The following is a 20,205-nucleotide window of genomic DNA, read 5'->3' as shown; positions in this document are numbered from 1 at the left end:
CTCGCCTGGACCCATCCTGGATAGATCTGTCATTTCAGCAGAGCCTTCAACATAGGAGGGATGTGGGTGGCCTTACTGTTATGTACAAGGCCAATATTGTCAAAATACCACACTTGGATCCACTTCGAGGACAGCGTGAAACAAGCTTTTATGCCACAAGACGGGCAGAAAGCAGCAACTTCACTCTGGCTGTACCCTTCTCCAGAACATCACTCCATCTGAGATCATACATACCCAGGATGACTCGAGTATGGAACACATTCGTACAGCATAATGATGTCAACGAGATAACGTCAGTTGATCAAATGAAAATGCTGGCCCACAGATGGCTCCAACTTCATCCTGTTCCCTACTTGTATGTCTCATAACAATAAAAATGCTTTCAAATGAGCTGATGTAGGTAACAGCTCTTAGCTTGCCAATAAAGTTAGGAATCCTTAACCTGTAAATAGCTGTCAATAAAGCTAGGGATCCTTAACCTTGTCAAACCCTGTGTAAAAAAAAAAAAAAAAAAAAAAAAAAAAAAAAAAAAAAAAAGAGAGAGAGAGAGAGAGAGAGTGAGTGAGTGAGTAGGGGGAACGGGAGGGAAAAAGGCTATGGTGGCCCGGTGGTCTGGTGGCTAAAGCTCCCGCTTCTCACACGGAGGGCCCGGGTTCGATTCCCGGCGGGTGGAAATTCCGACACGTTTCCTTACACCTATTGTCCTGTTCACCTAGCAGCAAATAGGTACCTGGGTGTTAGTCGACTGGTGTGGGTCGCATCCTGGGGGACAAGATTAAGGACCCCAATGGAAATAAGTTAGACAGTCCTCGATGACGCACTGACTTTCTTGGGTTATCCTGGGTGGCTAACCCTCAGGGGTTAAAAATCCGAACGAAATCTTATCTTATCTTATCTTATCTTATGAGAGAGAGAAACGCAAGGGAGGGAAAAGGTAAGAGGGGGTGAAGGTCTGTGGGGGAGGCGGTCAAATTTCAAGGATCAGCTGTGTGTACTCACCTAGTTGTGGTTTCAGGGGTCGAGACCCAGTTCCTGGCCCCGAGTGTGTATGTGTGTGCGCGTGTGTGTGTGTGTGAGCACGTCAGTTGTTTATATGTCCCAGAAATACAATTCACTTCTGTGTATCCATAATACTAATGAGATACCATTAACACTGAGAGTAGTTCTAATAATTATAATACTAGCGTGTGTTAACAAGTCATTCTTTCACCCAGTTATGTACTACCTTTTACTACATGTGTACCCAATACTTGCTTCTCAGATTGTACTGTCTTTGTGTCCTAAAACATTATCTCTCGAAACTGTTGTCAGGGCTGTAGTCCCATTAGTCCTTGCTCCTACAAAGTTTATCTTCCTACTACTGCTAGGTGTTGTGTGTATGATAATCGCTCTGGAGCAGAGTTTAGATAGCGAGCCACCAGTGACTGCAGGGCCGGCTCTACCACTCAGACTTCCCGCCAACCACAAACAGGTGATTTGTACGTTACTCAGAGGGGACGTCCATCCAGATGCCTGATGTACGATGCTCGCTGTACGATGCTCGCTGTATGATGACTCGTACACCTCGCCCTTCCGCCGCTGACTTCTTCGGCTATTCTTTTCTCGTTGCCCTTTTGAGTCCTCATTTACCACACTTATCACTTGTATACTGCTACTTTTATAATTTACACTTCACTTTTGGTAAGTACACTACTTATTTGTGATGATGTGTGTGTTTGTGTGTGTGTGTACTCACCTATTTGTGGTTGCAGGGGTCGAGTCCTAGCTCCTGGCCCCGCCTCTTCACCGGTTGCTACTAGGCCCTCTCTCTCCCCGCTCCATGAGCTTTATCAAACCTCGTCTTAAAACTGTGTATGGTTCCTGCCTCCACTACGTCATTTTCTAGGCTATTCCACTGCCTTACAACTCTATGACTGAAGAAATACTTCCTACTATCTCTCTGACTCATTTGTGTCTTCAACTTCCAATTGTGGCCTCTTGTTTCTGTGTCCCCTCCCTGGAACATCCTGTCTTTGTCCACCTTGTCTATTCCACGCAGTATTTTATATGTCGTTATCATGTCTCCCCTGACCCTCCTGTCCTCCAGTGTCGTCAGGCCGATTTCCCTTAATCTTTCTTCATAGGACATTCCCCTTAGCTCTGGAACTAACCTTGTCGCAAACCTTTGTACTTTCTCTAGTTTCTTGATGTGCTTTATCAAGTGCGGGTTCCAAACAGGTGCTGCATACTCCAGTATGGGCCTGACATACACGGTGTACAGTGTCTTGAATGATTCCTTACTAAGGTAACGGAATGCTGTTCTCAGGTTTGCCAGGCGCCCATATGCTGCAGCAGTTATCTGTGATGAATGGTTTGAAAAACCGACAAGTTGAAGATTGAGACACTTATGCAGCATATGGGAATCTTTATACAGGAAACGTTTCGCCACACAGTGGCTTCATCAGTCCAATACAAAGAGGAAGGCGTAAGGAGAGGAGGAGTATGAGGTAATCAGTCCCTCAGCCTGGAGTCGATGTGTTCAGTCCATCAATCAAGATTGATGGACTGAACACATCGACTCCAGGCTGAGGGACTGATTACCTCATACTCCTCCTCTCCTTATGCCTTCCTCTTTGTATTGGACTGATGAGGCCACTGTGTGGCGAAACGTTTCCTGTATAAAGATTCCCATATGCTGCATAAGTGTCTCAATCTTCAGCAGTTATCTGATTGATGTGTGCTTCCGGAGACATGCTCGGTGTTATACTCACCCCAAGATCTTTCTCCTTGAGTGAGGTTTGCAGTCTTTGGCCACCTAGCCTATACTCTGTCTGTGGTCTTCTGTGCCCTTCCCCTATCTTCATGACTTTGCATTTGGCAGGATTAAATTCAAGAAGCCATTTGCTGGACCAGGTGTCCAGTCTGTCCAGGTCTCTTTGAAGTCCTGCCTGGTCCTCATCAGATTTAATTCTCCTCATTAACTTCACATCATCTGCAAACAGGGACACTTCTGAGTCTAACCCTTCCGTCATGCCGTTCACATATACCAAAAATAGCACTGGTCCTAGGACCGACCCCTGTGGGACCCCGCTCGTCACAGGTGCCCACTGTGATACATCATTACGTACCATGACTCGTTGTTGCCTCCCTGTCAGGTATTCTCTGATCCATTGCAGTGCCCTTCCTGTTATATGCGCCTGATGCTCTAGCTTCTGCACTAATCTCTTGTGAGGAACTGTGTCAAAGGCCTTCTTGCAGTTCAAGAAGATGCAATCAACCCACCCCTCTCTCTCTTGTCTTACTTCTGTTATTTTATCATAAAACTCCAGAAGGTTTGTGACACAGGATTTGCCTTCCGTGAATCCGTGTTGGTTGGCATTTATACTCCTGTTCCGTTCCAGGTGCTCCACCACTCTCCTCCTGATAATCTTCTCCATAATTTTGCATACTATACACGTCAATGACACAGGTCTATAGTTTAGTGCCTCTTTTCTGTCTCCTTTTTTTAAAAATGGGAACTACATTTGCCGTCTTCCATACCTCAGGTAGTTGCCCAGTTTCCAGGGATGTGTTGAAGATTGTGGTAAGTGGCACGCACAACATATCTGCTCCCTCTCTAAGGACCCACGGGGAGATGTTGTCCGGTTCCATTGCCTTTGAGGTATCGATGTCCCTTAGCAGTTTCTTCACCTCCTCCTCATCTGTATGTATGTCGTCCAACTCTTGTTGGTGTATTCCTTGCTGGTGTCCCCATCTGGTCTATTCCCCCAGAGTCCTTCCTGTCTCTACTGTAAATACTTCCTTAAATCTCGTGTTGAGCTCCTCGCATACCTCTTGATCGTTTCTTGTGAGTTCTCCACCTTCTTTCCTCAGCCTTATCACCTGGTCCTTGACTGTTGTCTTCCTCCTAATGTGGCTATACAGCAGTTTCGGGTCAGATTTGACTTTCGATGCTATGTCGTTTTCATACTGCCGCTGGGCCTCCCTCCTTATCTGTGCATACTCGTTTCTGGCTCTTCTACTAATCTTGTTTTCCTGGGTCCTATGCCTCCTGTACCTTTTCCATTCTCTGTTGCACTTAGTTTTTGCCTCCCTACACCTTCGGGTAAACCAAGGACTCGTTTTGGTCTTCCTATTATTTCCGTTTCCCTTGGGAACAAAACTTTCCTCTGCCTCCTTGCACTTTGTTGCCACATATTCCATCATCTCGTTTACTGATTTTCCTATCATTTCTCTGTCCCACTGAACCTCCTGCAGAAAGTTTCTCATACCTGTGTAGTCCCCCCTTTTATAGTTTGGCCTGTCCCCTTCAGTTCCTGTTACCTTCTCCACTTGTAACTCTACTATATAGTCAAAACTCAGAACCACATGATCGCTAGCTCCAAGGGGCCTCTCGTAAGTGATGTCCTCAATGTCTGAACTGCTCAGGGTGTGTGTGTGTGTGTGTGTGTGTGTGTGTGTGTGTGTGTGTGTGTGTGTGTGTGTGTATGTGTGTGTGTGTGTGTGTGTGTGTGTGTGTGTGCGTGTGTATGTGACTCAACAATCAATATTTGCACCAATAACTCATTACAGTTGTGACAGGGTGTGGAAGTGTGAATTGCTCATTACACTATAATTTGTTCATGATTGTAGCCATGTATAAACGTAAGTAACCATTCTTACAGAATTCATTACCTTTGTAACTTGTGAGTTCATTACCTTTGTACCTAGTTCAGCTATCAAAACTTTGGGGGCCCAGTCCCTGGACACATTACGTACCTCTGTAATCTGTAAATACCTTTGTAACTTGTCATGATTGTGACAAGACCTACCTGGAGTTCATTACCTTTGTAAATTGTGAGTTCATTACCTTTGTAAATTGTGAGTTCATTACCTTTGTAAATTGTGAGTTCATTACCTCTGTAACTTGCTCAGCTATCAAAACTTTGGAGTCCAGTCCCTGGACCAATTATGTACCTGGAGTTTACCTGGAGAGAGTTTCGGGGGTCAACGCCCCCGCGGCCCGGTCTGTGACCAGGCCTCCTGGTGGATCAGCGCCTGATCAACCAGGCTGTTGCTGCTGGCTGCACGCAAACCAACGTACGAGCCACAGCCCGGCTGATCAGGAACTGACTTTTGGTGCTTGTCCAGTGCCAGCTTGAAGACTGCCAGGGGTCTGTTGGTAATCCCCCTTATGTGTGCTGGGAGGCAGTTGAACAGTCTCGGGCCCCTGACACTTATTGTATGGTCTCTTAACGTGCTAGTGACACCCCTGCTTTTCATTGGGGGGATGGTGCATCGTCTGCCAAGTCTTTTGCTTTCGTAATGAGTGATTTTCGTGTGCAAGTTCGGTACTAGTCCCTCTAGGATTTTCCAGGTGTATATAATCATGTATCTCTCCCTCCTGCGTTCCAGGGAATACAGGTTTAGAAACCTCAAGCGCTCCCAGTAATTGAGGTGTTTTATCTCCGTTATGCACGCCGTGAAAGTTCTCTGTACATTTTCTAGGTCGGCAATTTCACCTGCCTTGAAAGGTGCTGTTAGAGTGCAGCAATATTCCAGCCTAGATAGAACAAGTGACCTGAAGAGTGTCATAATGGGCTTGGCCTCCCTAGTTTTGAAGGTTCTCATTATCCATCCTGTCATTTTTCTAGCAGATGCGATTGATACAATGTTATGGTCCTTGAAGGTGAGATCCTCCGACATAATCACTCCCAGGTCTTTGACGTTGGTGTTTCGCTCTATTTTGTGGCCAGAATTTGTTTTGTACTCTGATGAAGATTTAATTTCCTCATGTTTACCATATCTGAGTAATTGAAATTTCTCATCGTTGAACTTCATATTGTTTTCTGCAGCCCACTGAAAGATTTGGTTGATGTCCGCCTGGAGCCTTGCAGTGTCTGCAATGGAAGACACTGTCATGCAGATTCGGGTGTCATCTGCAAAGGAAGACACGGTGCTGTGGCTGACATCCTTGTCTATGTCGAATATGAGGATGAGGAACAAGATGGGAGCTAGTACTGTGCCTTGTGGAACAGAGCTTTTCACCGTAGCTGCCTCAGACTTTACTCTGTTGACGACTACTCTCTGTGTTCTGTTAGTGAGGAAATTATAGATCCATCGACCGACTTTTCCTGTTATTCCTTTAGCACGCATTTTGTGCGCTATTACGCCATGGTCACACTTGTCGAAGGCTTTTGCAAAGTCTGTATATATTACATCTGCATTCTTTTTGTCTTCTAGTGCATTTAGGACCTTGTCGTAGTGATCCAATAGTTGAGACAGACAGGAGCGACCTGTTCTAAACCCATGTTGCCCTGGGTTGTGTAACTGATGGGTTTCTAGATGGGTGGTGATCTTGCTTCTTAGAACCCTTTCAAAGATTTTTATGATATGGGATGTTAGTGCTATTGGTCTGTAGTTCTTTGCTGTTGCTTTACTGCCCCCTTTGTGGAGTGGGGCTATGTCTGTTGTTTTTAGTAACTGAGGGACGACCCCCGTGTCCATGCTCCCTCTCCATAGGATGGAAAAGGCTCGTGATAGGGGCTTCTTGCAGTTCTTGATGAACACAGAGTTCCATGAGTCTGGCCCTGGGGCAGAGTGCATGGGCATGTCATTTATCGCCTGTTCGAAGTCATTTGGCGTCAGGATAACATCGGATAGGCTTGTGTTAATCAAATTTTGTGGCTCTCTCATAAAAAATTCATTTTGATCTTCGACTCTCAGTCTGGTTAGCGGCTTGCTAAAAACTGAGTCATATTGGGACTTGAGTAGCTCACTCATTTCCTTGCTCTCATCTGTGTAGGACCCATCTTGTTTAAGTAGGGGCCCAATACTGGACGTTGTTCTCGATTTTGATTTGGCATAGGAGAAGAAATACTTTGGGTTTCTTTCGATTTCATTTATGGCTTTTAGTTCTTCCCGCGATTCCTGACTCTTAAAGAATTCTATTAGCTTAAGTTCGATGCTTGCTATTTCTCTGACCAGTGTCTCCCTACGCATTTCAGATATATTGACCTCTTTTAGCCGCTCTGTTATTCTTTTCCGTCGCCTGTAAAGGGAGCGCCTGTCTCTTTCTATTTTACATCTACTCCTCCTTTTTCTTAGAGGAATAAGCCTTGTGCATACATCGAGTGCCACCGAGTTAATCTGTTCTAGGCATAAGTTGGGGTCTGTGTTGCTTAGTATATCTTCCCAGCTTATATCGGTTAGGACTTGGTTTACTTGGTCCCACTTTATGTTTTTGTTATTGAAGTTGAATTTGGTGAATGCTCCCTCGTGACTAGTCTCAGTTTGTCTGTCTGGGGCTCCACGCATACATGTCTGAACCTCAATTATGTTGTGATCTGAGTATATTGTTTTTGATATGGTGACATTTCTTATCAGATCATCATTGTTAGTGAAGATGAGGTCTAGTGTATTCTCCAGTCTAGTAGGCTCTATTATTTGCTGGTTTAAATTGAATTTTGTGCAGAGATTTAAAAGCTCGTGTGAGTGTGAGTTTTCATCAGAGCTGCCTCCTGGTGTTATTACTGCAACAATATTATTTGCTATATTCCTCCATTTTAGGTGCCTTAAGTTGAAATCCCCCAGGAGCAAGATGTTGGGTGCAGGAACTGGAAGATTTTCCAGACAGTGGTCAATTTTTAACAGCTGTTCCTGGAATTGCTGGGATGTTGCATCCGGAGGCTTGTAGACTACCACAATGACTAGGTTTTGGTTCTCGACCTTTACTGCTAAAACTTCCACTACATCATTTGAGGCATTAAGCAGTTCTGTGGAAACAAGTGACTCTGCAATGTACGTACCTCTGTAATCTTTTGACTACCGCCCACAGGATGGGTATGGGGTGCATAATAAACATATTAAACTAACTAACCTAGGACAAAATGGTAACTAACACACACACACACGTGGTAATGCTTTATTTACAGCTAGCAAAATCAGGGTATTTCTCCAGAATGGTCTGTAATAGAGAACCTTCAAAACTAGGGAGGCCAAGCCCATGATGACACTCTTCAGGTCACTTGTTCTATCTAGGCTGGAATATTGCTGCACACTAACGGCACCTTTCAAAGCAGGTGAAATTGCTGACCTAGAAAATGTACAGAGAACCTTCACGGCGTGCATAATGGAGATAAAACACCTCAATTACTGGGAGCGCTTGAGGTTCCTAAACCTGTATTCCCTGGAATGCAGGCAGGAGAGATACATGATTATATACTCCTGGAAAATCCTAGAGGGACTAGTACCGAACTTGCACACGAAAATCACTCACTACGAAAGCAAAAGACTTGGCAGACGATGCAACATCCCCCCAATGAAAAGCGGGGGTGTCACTAGCACGTTAAGAGACCATAAAATAAGTGTCAGGGGCCCGAGACTGTTAAACTGCCTCCCAGCATACATAAGGGGGATTACCAACAGACCCCTGGCAGTCTTCAAGCTGGCACTGGACAAGCACCTAAAGTCGGTTCCTGACCAGCTGGGCTGTGGCTCGTACATTGGTTTGCATGCAGCCAGCAGTAACAGCCTGGTTGATCAGGCTCTGATCCACCAGGAGGCCTGGTCACAGACCGGGCCGCGGGGGCGTTGACCCCTGGAACTCTCTCCAGGTAAACTCTCCAGGTAAACCAGGTGGTTATCATGTAGTTAGTTGTCGGGGTGGATCAGGGAGATAAGATGTTTTCTAACTGTAGTTTTGAAAGTGATGAATGTGTCTGCAGTTCTAGAGTTTTCAGGTAGGGTGTTCCAGATTTTAGATCCTTTGAAATACATTGAATTTTTGTAAAGGTTTAGTTGAACTCGGGGAATGTCTTAGAGATGTTTGTGTCTGGTGTTATGCCTGTGGATCCTGTCACAACTATCAAGAAAGCGTTTTAGGGCAAGGTTAATATTGCAATTTAAGGTCCTGTAGATATAGATTGCACAGTAGTAAGTGTGGATGTTCTGAACAGGGAGTAAGTTTAGATCTATGAAGAGTGGGGGTGTGTGTTGCCAGGGATTGGATTTAGTGATTATTCTTACTGCAGCTTTTTGTTGGGTTATTATTGGCTTTATGTGTGTTGCTGCAGTTGAACCCCAAGCACAGATAGCATAGGTGAGGTATGGATATGTAAGTGAATGGTATAGTGTGAGAAGGGCAGTTTGCGGTATGTAGTATCGTATCTTGGAGAGGATCCCCACCGTTTTGGATACTTTTTTGTTATGTGTTGGATATGGGTGCTGAAATTTAGGTTGTTGTCGAGGGATAGGCCAAGGAATTTGCCCTCATTATGTCTGGCAATTAGAGTGTTGTCGATCTTAATGTTAAGTTGTGCAACACCTGCTTTGCTACCAAACATAATATAGTAGGTTTTGCCAGTGTTAAGTGTAAGTTTATTGGCTGTCATCCAAGTCGATATTTTGAGGAGCTCCTCGTTAGCATTGGTGTTGAGGGTGGCAAGATTAGGGTGGGAGATGACATAAGTCGTGTCGTCAGCAAAGATAATGGGTTTCAGGTGTTGGGATATGTTTGGAGGATCATTGATGTAAATGAGGATGAGCAGGGGTCCAAGGGCACGTCCCTGCGGAACTCTGGTATCAAGTGGCCGTGTTGATGAGGCTGTGTCTTTAATGGTGAGATACTGATACCTATTAGAAAGGTAGTATTTAAAATATGCAAGCGCATGGCCTCTTATACCATAGTGGTCAAGTTTGTGGAGTAGGATGCCTTGGTCTACTGTGTCAAACGCTTTTCTTAGGTCAATAAAAATTCCTAGTGGATATTCCTTATTTTCCAATGCTTTGTAAAGCAGGTCTAGCATTTTTATAATTGCATCATTAGTGCTTTTATTTTTCCTGAATCCAAATTGGCAGGGGTTGAGTATGTTTTGTGACGTTATAAATGATTATAGTCTCCTGTGCAAGAGTTTCTCGAAGATTTTGGATAGCAATGGTAAGTTTGATATTGGCCTATAGTTGTTTATGTCTGTAGGGTCACCACCTTTATGTATTGGTGTAACCCTTGCTGTCTTGAGTAGTGTCGGGAAAGTGCTAGTTTCTAGTGACTTGTTAAAAAGTAATGTAATAGCATGCGAAAGGACATGGGCCGCTCGCTTGTACAATAATGGTGGGACATGAGACAGATTCCCCAAGTTATTTTTAAGTGACTTTATGATCGCAATGACTTCCATGGGCTCAGTTGGCACAAGATAGAAGGAATTTGAGAAATTCCCATCTAGGTAGTCCCCGGCACGGGCATTGGTACATGGGATTTTACTGGCGAGATTAGATCCTATGTCTGAGAAGAAGTCGTTTATCTTGTTAGCTGTATCAGTGGGATGTAGTGGTGTTTCATGAGGTTTAGTTAGAACAATATTCTTGTTTTTTTTTTCAGTTTCTGGGCCCCCAGAATCTGGGAAAGTGTTTTCCAGGTCTTTTTTATATCTCCTCTTGTGTCAGTGAATCTGCTGGAGTAGTACAGTTGTTTGGCTTTCTTTATTAATTCGGTGAGAACTGTTGAATATTAAGAATATCTTTGTGTATTAAGCCCTGTCTATATTGCTTTTCATATTGGTGTTTCTTATCAATGGATTTCAGAATGCTGCTGGTTAGCCATGGGCAACCAAGCCGTTTATTCGTGATCTGTTTCGTTTTTATAGGACAATGTTTGTTGTATAGTCTAAGTATTTCGTTAAGAAAAATGTCTGTCCAATCGTCAATACCATTGGCATTGGAGAATTCTGTAGGCCAGTCAACAGTCTCTAGGTCTGCTGTGAAATTCCTTATTAAGGCCTCGTCATGGAGTCTAAATGAAACTTTGTTGTATTCGAGTGGTGGCTAACTAATGTTTGTTAAGAGGAAGGTTGGGTAGTGGTCAGTAGTGCTGTCTGTGATTATCCCTGATTTAAGGTGGGCTATTATATTGGTCCATATGTGGTCTATTATGGTTGCACTTGTCTCAGTCAGCCTGGTTGGTTTAGTTATTGTTGGTATGAGAAGTGCGTTGTTCATATTGTTGATGGAATCAGTTACAGTCTGATCATCTGGTAGGCCAAGGTTGATATTGAAGTCTCCAACTAAGAGAAGGTGGTGCTTGTTCATTTGTCTGTTTGTTATTAGTGACTTTAGATTCTCACTGAAGTTTGGGATGTTTGTGTGGGGTATCCGGTATATGGCACCGATTGTTATAGGCGTCTTGAGGTTTTTACAGTAAAATTAGCAAAAATGTATTCCCCATATTCATCACTAAAGCAATTAGTGCTAATACAAGATAGTTGGTTAGAGTAAGGGGTTATAGGTGATTGGATGTCGTTGATCCCCATGCACAAACTCCATATGTAAGATAAGGGTATATGAGTGAATGGTGCAGTGCTAGGAGATTTGATTGTGGAACGTAGTACCTTATCTTTCATAGTATGCCTACAGTCTTAGTTTAATATGTTTATTATGCACCACATACCCATCCTGTGGGCGGTAGTCAAAAGATTACAAAGGTACATAATGGGTCCAGGGACTGGACCCCTACAGTCTTGAAGATTTTCTTGGTGATTTGTTGTACGTGTGTCCGGAACTTAAGGCTACTGTCAAGGTGGATACCTAGGAATTTTCCCTCTGTGAGTCTTGTGACTGATGATCCATTTAGCGTAATGTTAATTGGATCATTTGCAGCTTTGTTTCCAAACTGAATGAAATAGTTTTTATCAGTGTTCAGGGTAAGTTTGTTAGTCATCATCCAGGCAGATATTTTCTGTAATTCAGCATTGACTGTGTTTGCTAGTTTGACTGCGTTTGGGTGGGAAAATACATATGTAGTGTCATCTGCAAATATGGGTTTGAGTAGCTGTGATGCATTCGGTAGATCATTGATGTAGATGAGAAAGAGGAGTGGTCCCAGGACGCTTCCTTGTGGGACTCCTACTGTGATTGGTTGGGTGGAGGAGTTTGCATCATTTGCATACACATATTGAGTTCTGTTACTAAGGTATGACTTTAGGTAGTTGAGGGAGTGGCCTCTGATACCACAGTACATTAATCTGGAGTACAGTAGTTTATGGTCGACTGTATCGAAAGCTTTACGTAAATCATTGAAAATGCCCAGCGGGACTTTTCTTTTCAAGTGCGGTATATATTAGTTCTAGCATGTGTATGACTGCGTCATTTGTACTTTTATTATTCCTGAATCCAAACTGACAAGGGTTTAAAATGTTGTGTGAAACGAGGTAGGAATAGATCCGTCTATGAATTAGATTTTTTATTATATGGGATGTTAGTGCTATCGGTCTGTAGTTCATTGCTATTGCTTTACTGCCCCCTTTGTGGAATGGGGAAATGTCTGTTGTTTTTAGCAGCTGTGGGATGATCCGTTTTCATGCTCCCTCTCTATAGAATGTTAAAAGCACATAAGAGTTTATTGCAGTTCTTGATGAACGTGGAGTTCCACGAGTCTGGGCCTGGGGCAGCATGCATGGGCATGTCATATCGCCTTTTTGAAGCCATTTGGTGTTAGGATAATATCAGATAGGTAGGTAAGACACAAAGGCAACAGTTAGGCAACTGTGATTACATTCTTTCTTTTACCACTCTACATCTGTCTTTCCGACGACAGGATATAAGTTTCGACGCTGTCGGTTGGTCTCCACATTGTTTCAGAGTATGAAACAGAACTCTTCTCCAGGCTGAAGTACTGACAACCTCAAATTTTTTACTTCAAGGGTGATGGACTGATTACATCGTCTTCACATCTCTACTGCTCCTGCCGAAGAAGCCTACTGTGTAGGCAAAATGTTTCAGATTAAAGATGCCTAACTGTTGCCTATGTGTCTTACCAACCTGTCGGTATTATCTACAATTTTGATAAAAACACCTCATTGTTAATGATAAGATATCTGAAATCTTGAAACTGTATCCACATTTTGCATCAACTAAATGAACAAACTTCATTAGAGAGTTTGCAACCCAGCTATGAATAATTTTCTTTTTAAGTGATAATAAGAAATATTTTATTTGATATTGTAGTGTACAACAAATATATAAAGTGATTGTAAAATCCTAGGTAATAGGTTGGTAGACAGCAACAACCCAGGGAGGTACTACCATCCTGCCAAGTGAGTGTGAAATGGAAATCTGTAATTGTTTTACGTGATGGTAGAATTGCTGGTGTCTTTTTCCTGTCTCATAAACATGCAAGATTTCAGGTACATCTTGCTACTTCTACTTACACATAGGTAACACTGCGCATGCATAGACAGGCATATACAGTAGACCGTCATTTAACACGGTAGTTACGTTCCTGAAAATGCCCTGCTAGGTAAAACTGTGTTAGATGAACTGAAGAACTTACGGGAAAAATAGGGCTACGTTCCTGAGAGCCCCAAAAAAGCCAAACAACATTTTTTTAGGCCTCCACATCTTACAAAAATGAAAGCAAATGTGTAATTGTAGTTCATTGTTGTGATGTATGTTGTTTTTACTGCTTCAAACTACAAATATAACAAATAATAGTATTTCTTACCTTCAATTGTGAGTGCTGGTGTTTGTGGATGATTGTGAAGAGAGTGTAGAGTTATGTTGTGGCCCTACTGGGCTGAGGTGGATGGTAGAGGTTCTGGTACTGAAATCGATGGTTGTACTGGAGAGTCTAACTTTAAGTCATTCAGTCAGTAAAGTCAAGTCACTCGGTCAGTCAAGCCAGTAAGTCAAGTCATTCAGTAAGTCAAGCCATTCAGTAAGTCAAGTCATTCAGTCAGTCAAGTCAGTCAGTCAGTCAGTCAAGTCATTCAGTCAGTAAGTCAGTCAGTCAAGTCGGTAAGTCAAGTAAGTTATTCAGTCAATCATTCAGTAAAGTCATTCAGTCAAGTCAGTTGGGTCATTCAGTAAGTCAGTCAAGTCATCCAGTAAGTCAGTCAAGCCATTCAGTCAAGTCAAGTCAGTCAGTAAGTCAAGTAAGTTATTCAGTCAAGTCAGTAATCTATTCATTCAAGTCAGTAAGTCATTCACTAAGTCAGTCAATCAATAAGTCAGTCATTCAGTAAGTCAGTCACACAAACTTATGTACTTTTATGTGTACTTTTTTGTATTTTTATGTGTACAAAGTAACACTTCATTATGCCATAGGTTATCTCTTGTCTAATATCTTTCTTTTCTTTGTTAATTCTAAGACTTAAATGCTTATACCTTTTCCAGCCACTTTCAGCAACACAGGTATGCCTACTGGGTGTCATGATTGCTTGGCAAATACAAGATATAGTAATTAAAAGATCAAAACACAATTCACAAACACAGCTAGCTTGTAGCAGAGAAGAAAAACTGGACATATATGAAGTATGAATGCTGGGATGGTGGAGTGGCAGGGGATGGTGGGGTGGCAGGGGATGGTGGGGTGGCGGGAGGTTTCCCCTGCTGATCCACATCAAGGCGGTCACTTGAGGAAAAGGGATTTTTTTTTCCTTCCCACAAACTAAACCATGTTAAATTAATTTTACGACGTGTTACATAAAATTGTGCCGCAATTCTTCAATCGTGCTATACCCGAATCATGCCAAATAAACTCGTGCTAAATGATGGTCTACTGTATATACACATGCCCCTCTGGGTTTTCTCTATTTTCTTACTAGTTCTTGTTCTTGTTCATTTCCTATCTCCAGGGGAAGTGGAACACAACTCTTCCTCCATGAGACGTGCATATCGTAAGAGGCAACCAAAATGCCAGGAGCAAGGGGCTAGTAACCACTTCTCCTGTATTACTAAATTTAAAAGGAGAAACTTTTGTTTTTCCTTTTCGGCCACCCTGCCTTGGTGGGATACAGCTGGTTTGTTGAAAGAAGAAATGTGCAAGATTTCAGGTACGTCTTGTTACTTCTACTTACACTTAGGTCACATTTCACATGCATGTACAAGCATATATATACACACCCCTTTGGAATTCTTCCTCTGTAACCCATGCGTGTCGTAAGAAGTGACTAAAATGCCAGGAGCAAGGGGCTAGTAACCCCTTCTCCTATATAATTACTAAAGTTAAAAAGACAAACTTTTGTTGTTCTTTTTGGGCCAACCTACTTCGGTGGTATATGGCCGGTTTGTTGAAAGAAAAAAGAAGAATTGTAAAATATGAAATGACTAATATTCCTTTCTTGTGGTGTAATAATGGGGTCTGACAAAGATCCATAGTGACCTCTGAAATACTGTTTTTGTGCTACCACTCAGAGGATGAGCATAAGGTGCACAATAAACTAGCCATTCAGGTGGCACAAGTAACAGCACATACACAGGTCTTCTTGCTTGGTTGACACATGGCGCTATGTTTAAATCTTTGATTCAAAGACCATATCTACCCTGGGATAAGTCCCACCCTGTGCTGCCACGACATCAGTGAAGACTGTAATCCCCTTCCTACCCCTAGCAGGTGTCATACAGTGCCTAGGGAAATGGAAAGCAATTAGGTTCAAGGTCTCCTCACCATGAGGAACAACTCATGATGAGGCAGAGCCTATCAAAGAGGAGATAATCAGGTTCAGTCCTAGAAAAGAAGAACAAGTCCAATTCCTTTGGATCAAGGCTACCTCACCAGTATCAAGGACCCTCAAAGGAAGGAGGTAACAAAATTTTAAAACTTTAAAGTCTTCTCCACAGTGAATTTTTACTTATGAAATACAGAGGTTATTTCAGGAAAAGTTTACTTTAAAGCCCATTTTATTTGTCAATAATTTTTGCATGACCTAAAGTAAAATAATTTACTGCACAATAAACATAAATGATACATTATGAAAAACCTGAAGCCCTTTTATATTATATTCTTTTATCATAGGCAATGTAAGTATACTGTAGCAGTAGCAAAATATGCATACATATTTCTGTTACTAAACGATGGAATACCATGTTTGGAAAATATCACATCAGTACATGTGGTTACACACACAACCACAAATAGGTTAGGACAAGCACATAGTGCACGTGTGCACATGTGCATGTGTGTGTGAGCATGTGCATGTGTGCATGCATGCTCATGTGGGCGTGCATGTGTGCATGCATGTGCATGTATGTGCATGTGGGCGTGCATGTGTGCATGCATGCGTATGTGGGCGTGCATGTGTGTGTGTGCATGTGTATGTGTACACACACTGGATGTTTCCAAAAACCATTTCTCTCCAAGTGTTTTATCACTTCCCCTTCTCCATCACCTTGAAAGACATGCCAGTCAGAGAAACTGGTCTGCATTTTAACCCTTTGACTGTTTCGGCTGTACGTATATATACGTCTTACATGCCAATGTGTCCTATGTATTAATACGTACGTGTAAATTCTAGCGGCTTCAAATCAAGCAGGAGTGTAGTGATACTGGTCCTGTGGGGAGCAGCAGCAGGATAATACTGCACCACCTCTCGTGGCCCTTAACAACAACAACAGTTTGGTGTGTGTCATGGGCCCCAACACATGGTGTGTGATTCTCTCCTACTATATCCATTTATCAGTGATGCAGATTACATGGTGAGTTTAAATATGTGGCCTGTAGTTATAACTTTTCTCTTGACATATGCAAGACATCACCATCCCTGTAGAAGCCGTTATTAGATGTACTAGTCATTATATTTTGTTGTTGCAGAAGTACTATGAAGATTCTATGTTCAATAAAGCCTAGAGATAAGGCCTGTGTTTCTATCACAACAAGGAGAAAGCTGGTAGACCCACATGTGAGAGAGTGGGTTTCCATGGTCAGTGTGTGCAGTATAAAAAAAAAAATCAGGAAGCCAGTGGTGCATTGTGGGAATGACATTTCAGTAGTCCTTATTCATCATGCCTAGGGGTAAGAAATATCTGACTCCCCGGCAAATCTGGGCCTCTTCTCTTCCCAAGTAATAGACCTAACACATATGAAGTGTTAGTGAAGATTAATTTCATAGTGCTGAGGAGTTTGTGACCAAAAGCAATACCCAGGAAACCAGAAGAAAGAAAGAAAGAAAAAGAAAGAAAGAAAGAAAGAAAAAGGAGAAAGAGAAAGTAGGAGGAAGGAGAAAGTAGGAGGAAGGAGAAAGAAGGAGAAAGAAGGCAAAAGAAGGAGAAAGGAGGAGAAAGGAGAAGAAAGGAGAAAAAAGGAGAAGAAAGGAGAAAGGAGAAAGGAGAAACAAGAAAGAGAAAGGGGAAAGAAAGAAAGGTAGGTTGGTAGGAAGGACGGTGGGGAAAAATGCATGGGATCCCATGGGTGCTGACAGGCAGTAAGGGTAGTGAATGATGGTATAATGTCATTTTGACAGCTGCCAGACCCTGACTCAGCACATTTAGAAGTCCACACACACACACAACACAAGCTTCCAAAAGATAATACCAGTTCTATGAAAGTGTCCAGTGACTATATATGTGTATATACAGTGGACCCCCGAGTTTCGTGATTAATCCGTTCCAGAGAGCCTGCCGAAAGTCGAAATTCACGAAACTTGAAACCATTTTCCCCATAAGAAATAATGGAAATAAAATTAATCCATTCCAGACACCCAAAAATATTAAAATAAAATATTTTTTTCAAATTAAATAAAGATTTACATACTGAAAACAATCAGAAATCAAGTACATGCATATAAAAAATAATAAAAACATTACACTTACCTTTACTGAAGACTTCTGGGTGGATGGAAGACGGGAGGAGGGGATAAGAGGAAGGTGTACACTATTGTTTGGAAGGAGAATCTCCTTCCATTAGGACTTCAGGTAGCAAGTTCTTTTCTGGGGTTACTTCCCTTCTTCTTTTAATGCCACTGGGAACAACTTGAGAGTCACTGGACCCCTGTCGCACAAAATATCTGTCCAGAGAGGTCTGTTACTGGCATTTCTTTATGATTTGCCTGAAGTGGGACAAGGTTTTGTCACTGAATATGTTGCAGATATGGCTTGTTTCAGCTTGGTCAAGGTGATACTTTTCAACAAAACTTTGCAACTCATTCCACTTTGAACACATGTCCTTAATCACCGAAGAAGGCACCTCCTTCATTCTCTTTTCCTCCTCCTCTGAAGCAAGTTCCTCAGTTGTGGTCTGATGCTGTTCCAGTTGAACCTCTTACAGTTCGTAAGTGGTTAGCTCTTCCCTGTGGTCCTCCACCAACTCTTCCATATCCCCGTCGCTCACCTCCAACCCCATGGACTTGCCCAATGCCACAATACCTTCCACAACAGGCAGAGGGTCGGCAGGGTCAGGGTCTGCCTCAAACCCTTCAAAATCCCTCTGAATTGTGTTCTTCACTTTCTTTACCAAAGGGCTTGCACTAGCTTTCCTTGGGCCCATGGTGACTTACTTAACAGTTTCAATCACAAAAAACAATGGATTACTACGTATGAACCCGCAAGGTGATGGTCACGTGTTGGTAAACAATGGCACACTGAGCATGAATGGCGTGGGAGACTGGCTTTGTGTGCACGGTGACGGACGGGTACCAGATGGTCACCAAATCACGAGTCTAATCACGAAACTCGAGGCCAAATTTTGCCAAAAAAACTTGCCGAGTCGAATTTCACGAAAGTCGATGCTGCCGAAACTCGGGGGTCCACTGTATATTATAGAAACCAGACAGGAAGGAAGGAAGGAAGGTTGGCAGATAGGTAGGTTCAGGTCTCTTAATGACCTGAAGTCACTTGTTCTCAGTGAATAGCATTTGGTGCACCACTTTCTATTCTCTCAGTTCGAGTGATTATGATCCTCGTGCACTACCTCTGGATATATTCCAGGTGGGAGTCAGTAACGCAGGTGTGGCTGAGAGCTTCGGTGATCAGTCAACCTGCAGTCAAGCTGCACATCCTGCTGTGTGCAGAGCCTTTTAATCAGAATTTAGACTTTTACGGGTTGTCATATGAATGGGCGAGCCTTACTCTAGCTCTGTGCGTGGCAAACACTACCTCTGTTGAGTTGTCCTTTTTGATGATGGCGGCTGTTGGTAATGGAGCTCCATTTCGATGTCTTGAGTGTGGTATGGTTTGTAGAACCAGGGGTGGGTTGCATTTCATAAAATATTGGCAGAGAGGTGCGTCAATTGGGTTCTCCTCCATATGGCACAGAAAGCATTCCTACCCACAGATGGCCTGGCCCTTTAATGTGATGTTGTTGGATGCAATAATTAGTGATAGTAAAACAAAGATAAAGCCACTGTATGCAATATTTCAAGAAGTAAAGAAAGCTTATGACTCGGTAAACCATTCCTCGGTTAGAAGGGCACTACAAATACACAATGTGCCTCCTTTGGTGATCAATTATATTATGTCAACTTATGCTGATGCATCTACTGAGGTTATGGGAAAAGAAGGGAGAATGTGTAGAGGGGTGTATTCTCTTCAATATAGTAATGAATGAAGTACTATTGGCATTAAACGAGCAAATTGGATGGCCATTAGCTAATGCCGAGTTGAAGGTGTCTGCCTTGGCGTTTGCTGATGATGTAGTGCTGGTTGCTGAGTCCGAGCAAGGCCTTCATGCACAGTTTCAGCTGTTTTTGAGGCAGTAGGAGGCATCTGGGTTAAGAGATAAACCCACAGAAGTGTGCCACATTAAAAATTCAAACGGTACCAAGAATGAAGAAATGGTACGTGGACACGACGCACAAAATGGAAATCTATGGAGCCCAAGTAGATTCCCTTCAACCAACAGCAGTATATAAGTACTTGATAATGCACTTCTCTTCAGCCGGTAGGGGAAAGCCAGACATCCAAACGCTTCATGAGAAGCTTGTAGCGCTCTACGAAGCTCCCCTAAAATCACAACAATGGTTATATGTACACCTACCATCCGACTTATGACCGAGTTCGGTTCTGAGAAACCGGTCGTAAGTCGAAATGGTCATAAGTCAAACTTTACTACTGAATATCAACAAAACATTTTTGTAATGACTTTATTTTATTGTTTTATTTTGGTATTTCATGTTTTACTTTACATTTTATGTTGTTAGTACTGTATTTTATACTGTAAGGTTTAGGATAAATAGTGTGTACAACACAAATAGTTGTTTATTTCCCAGAAATTTGGCATAAAAAACACGGTCGTAAGTCGAGTGGTCGTAAGTCGAGCAGGTCGTAAGTCAAGCAGGTCGTAAGTCGGATGGTAGGTGTATTAAATAAGCACCTGATTCCTGGCATTATACATATTATGGTGCTGGGTGGTGTCTGTCAGAATACCTTGAGGATGTCAGACAAATTGATCAGGCGGATGATTAAGAAATGGCTGAAGCTACCAAAAGATACATCGGTTGGTGTTTATTATGCTCTGGCAGCTGCGGGAGGTTTGGGGTTTAT

This window comes from Cherax quadricarinatus, chromosome 5 (genome assembly GCF_038502225.1).
Source record: "Cherax quadricarinatus isolate ZL_2023a chromosome 5, ASM3850222v1, whole genome shotgun sequence".
NCBI classification, from domain to species: Eukaryota; Metazoa; Arthropoda; class Malacostraca; order Decapoda; family Parastacidae; genus Cherax; species Cherax quadricarinatus.
The sequence above is the reverse complement of the archived record's forward strand: the minus strand, read 5'-3'. Positions refer to the sequence as shown.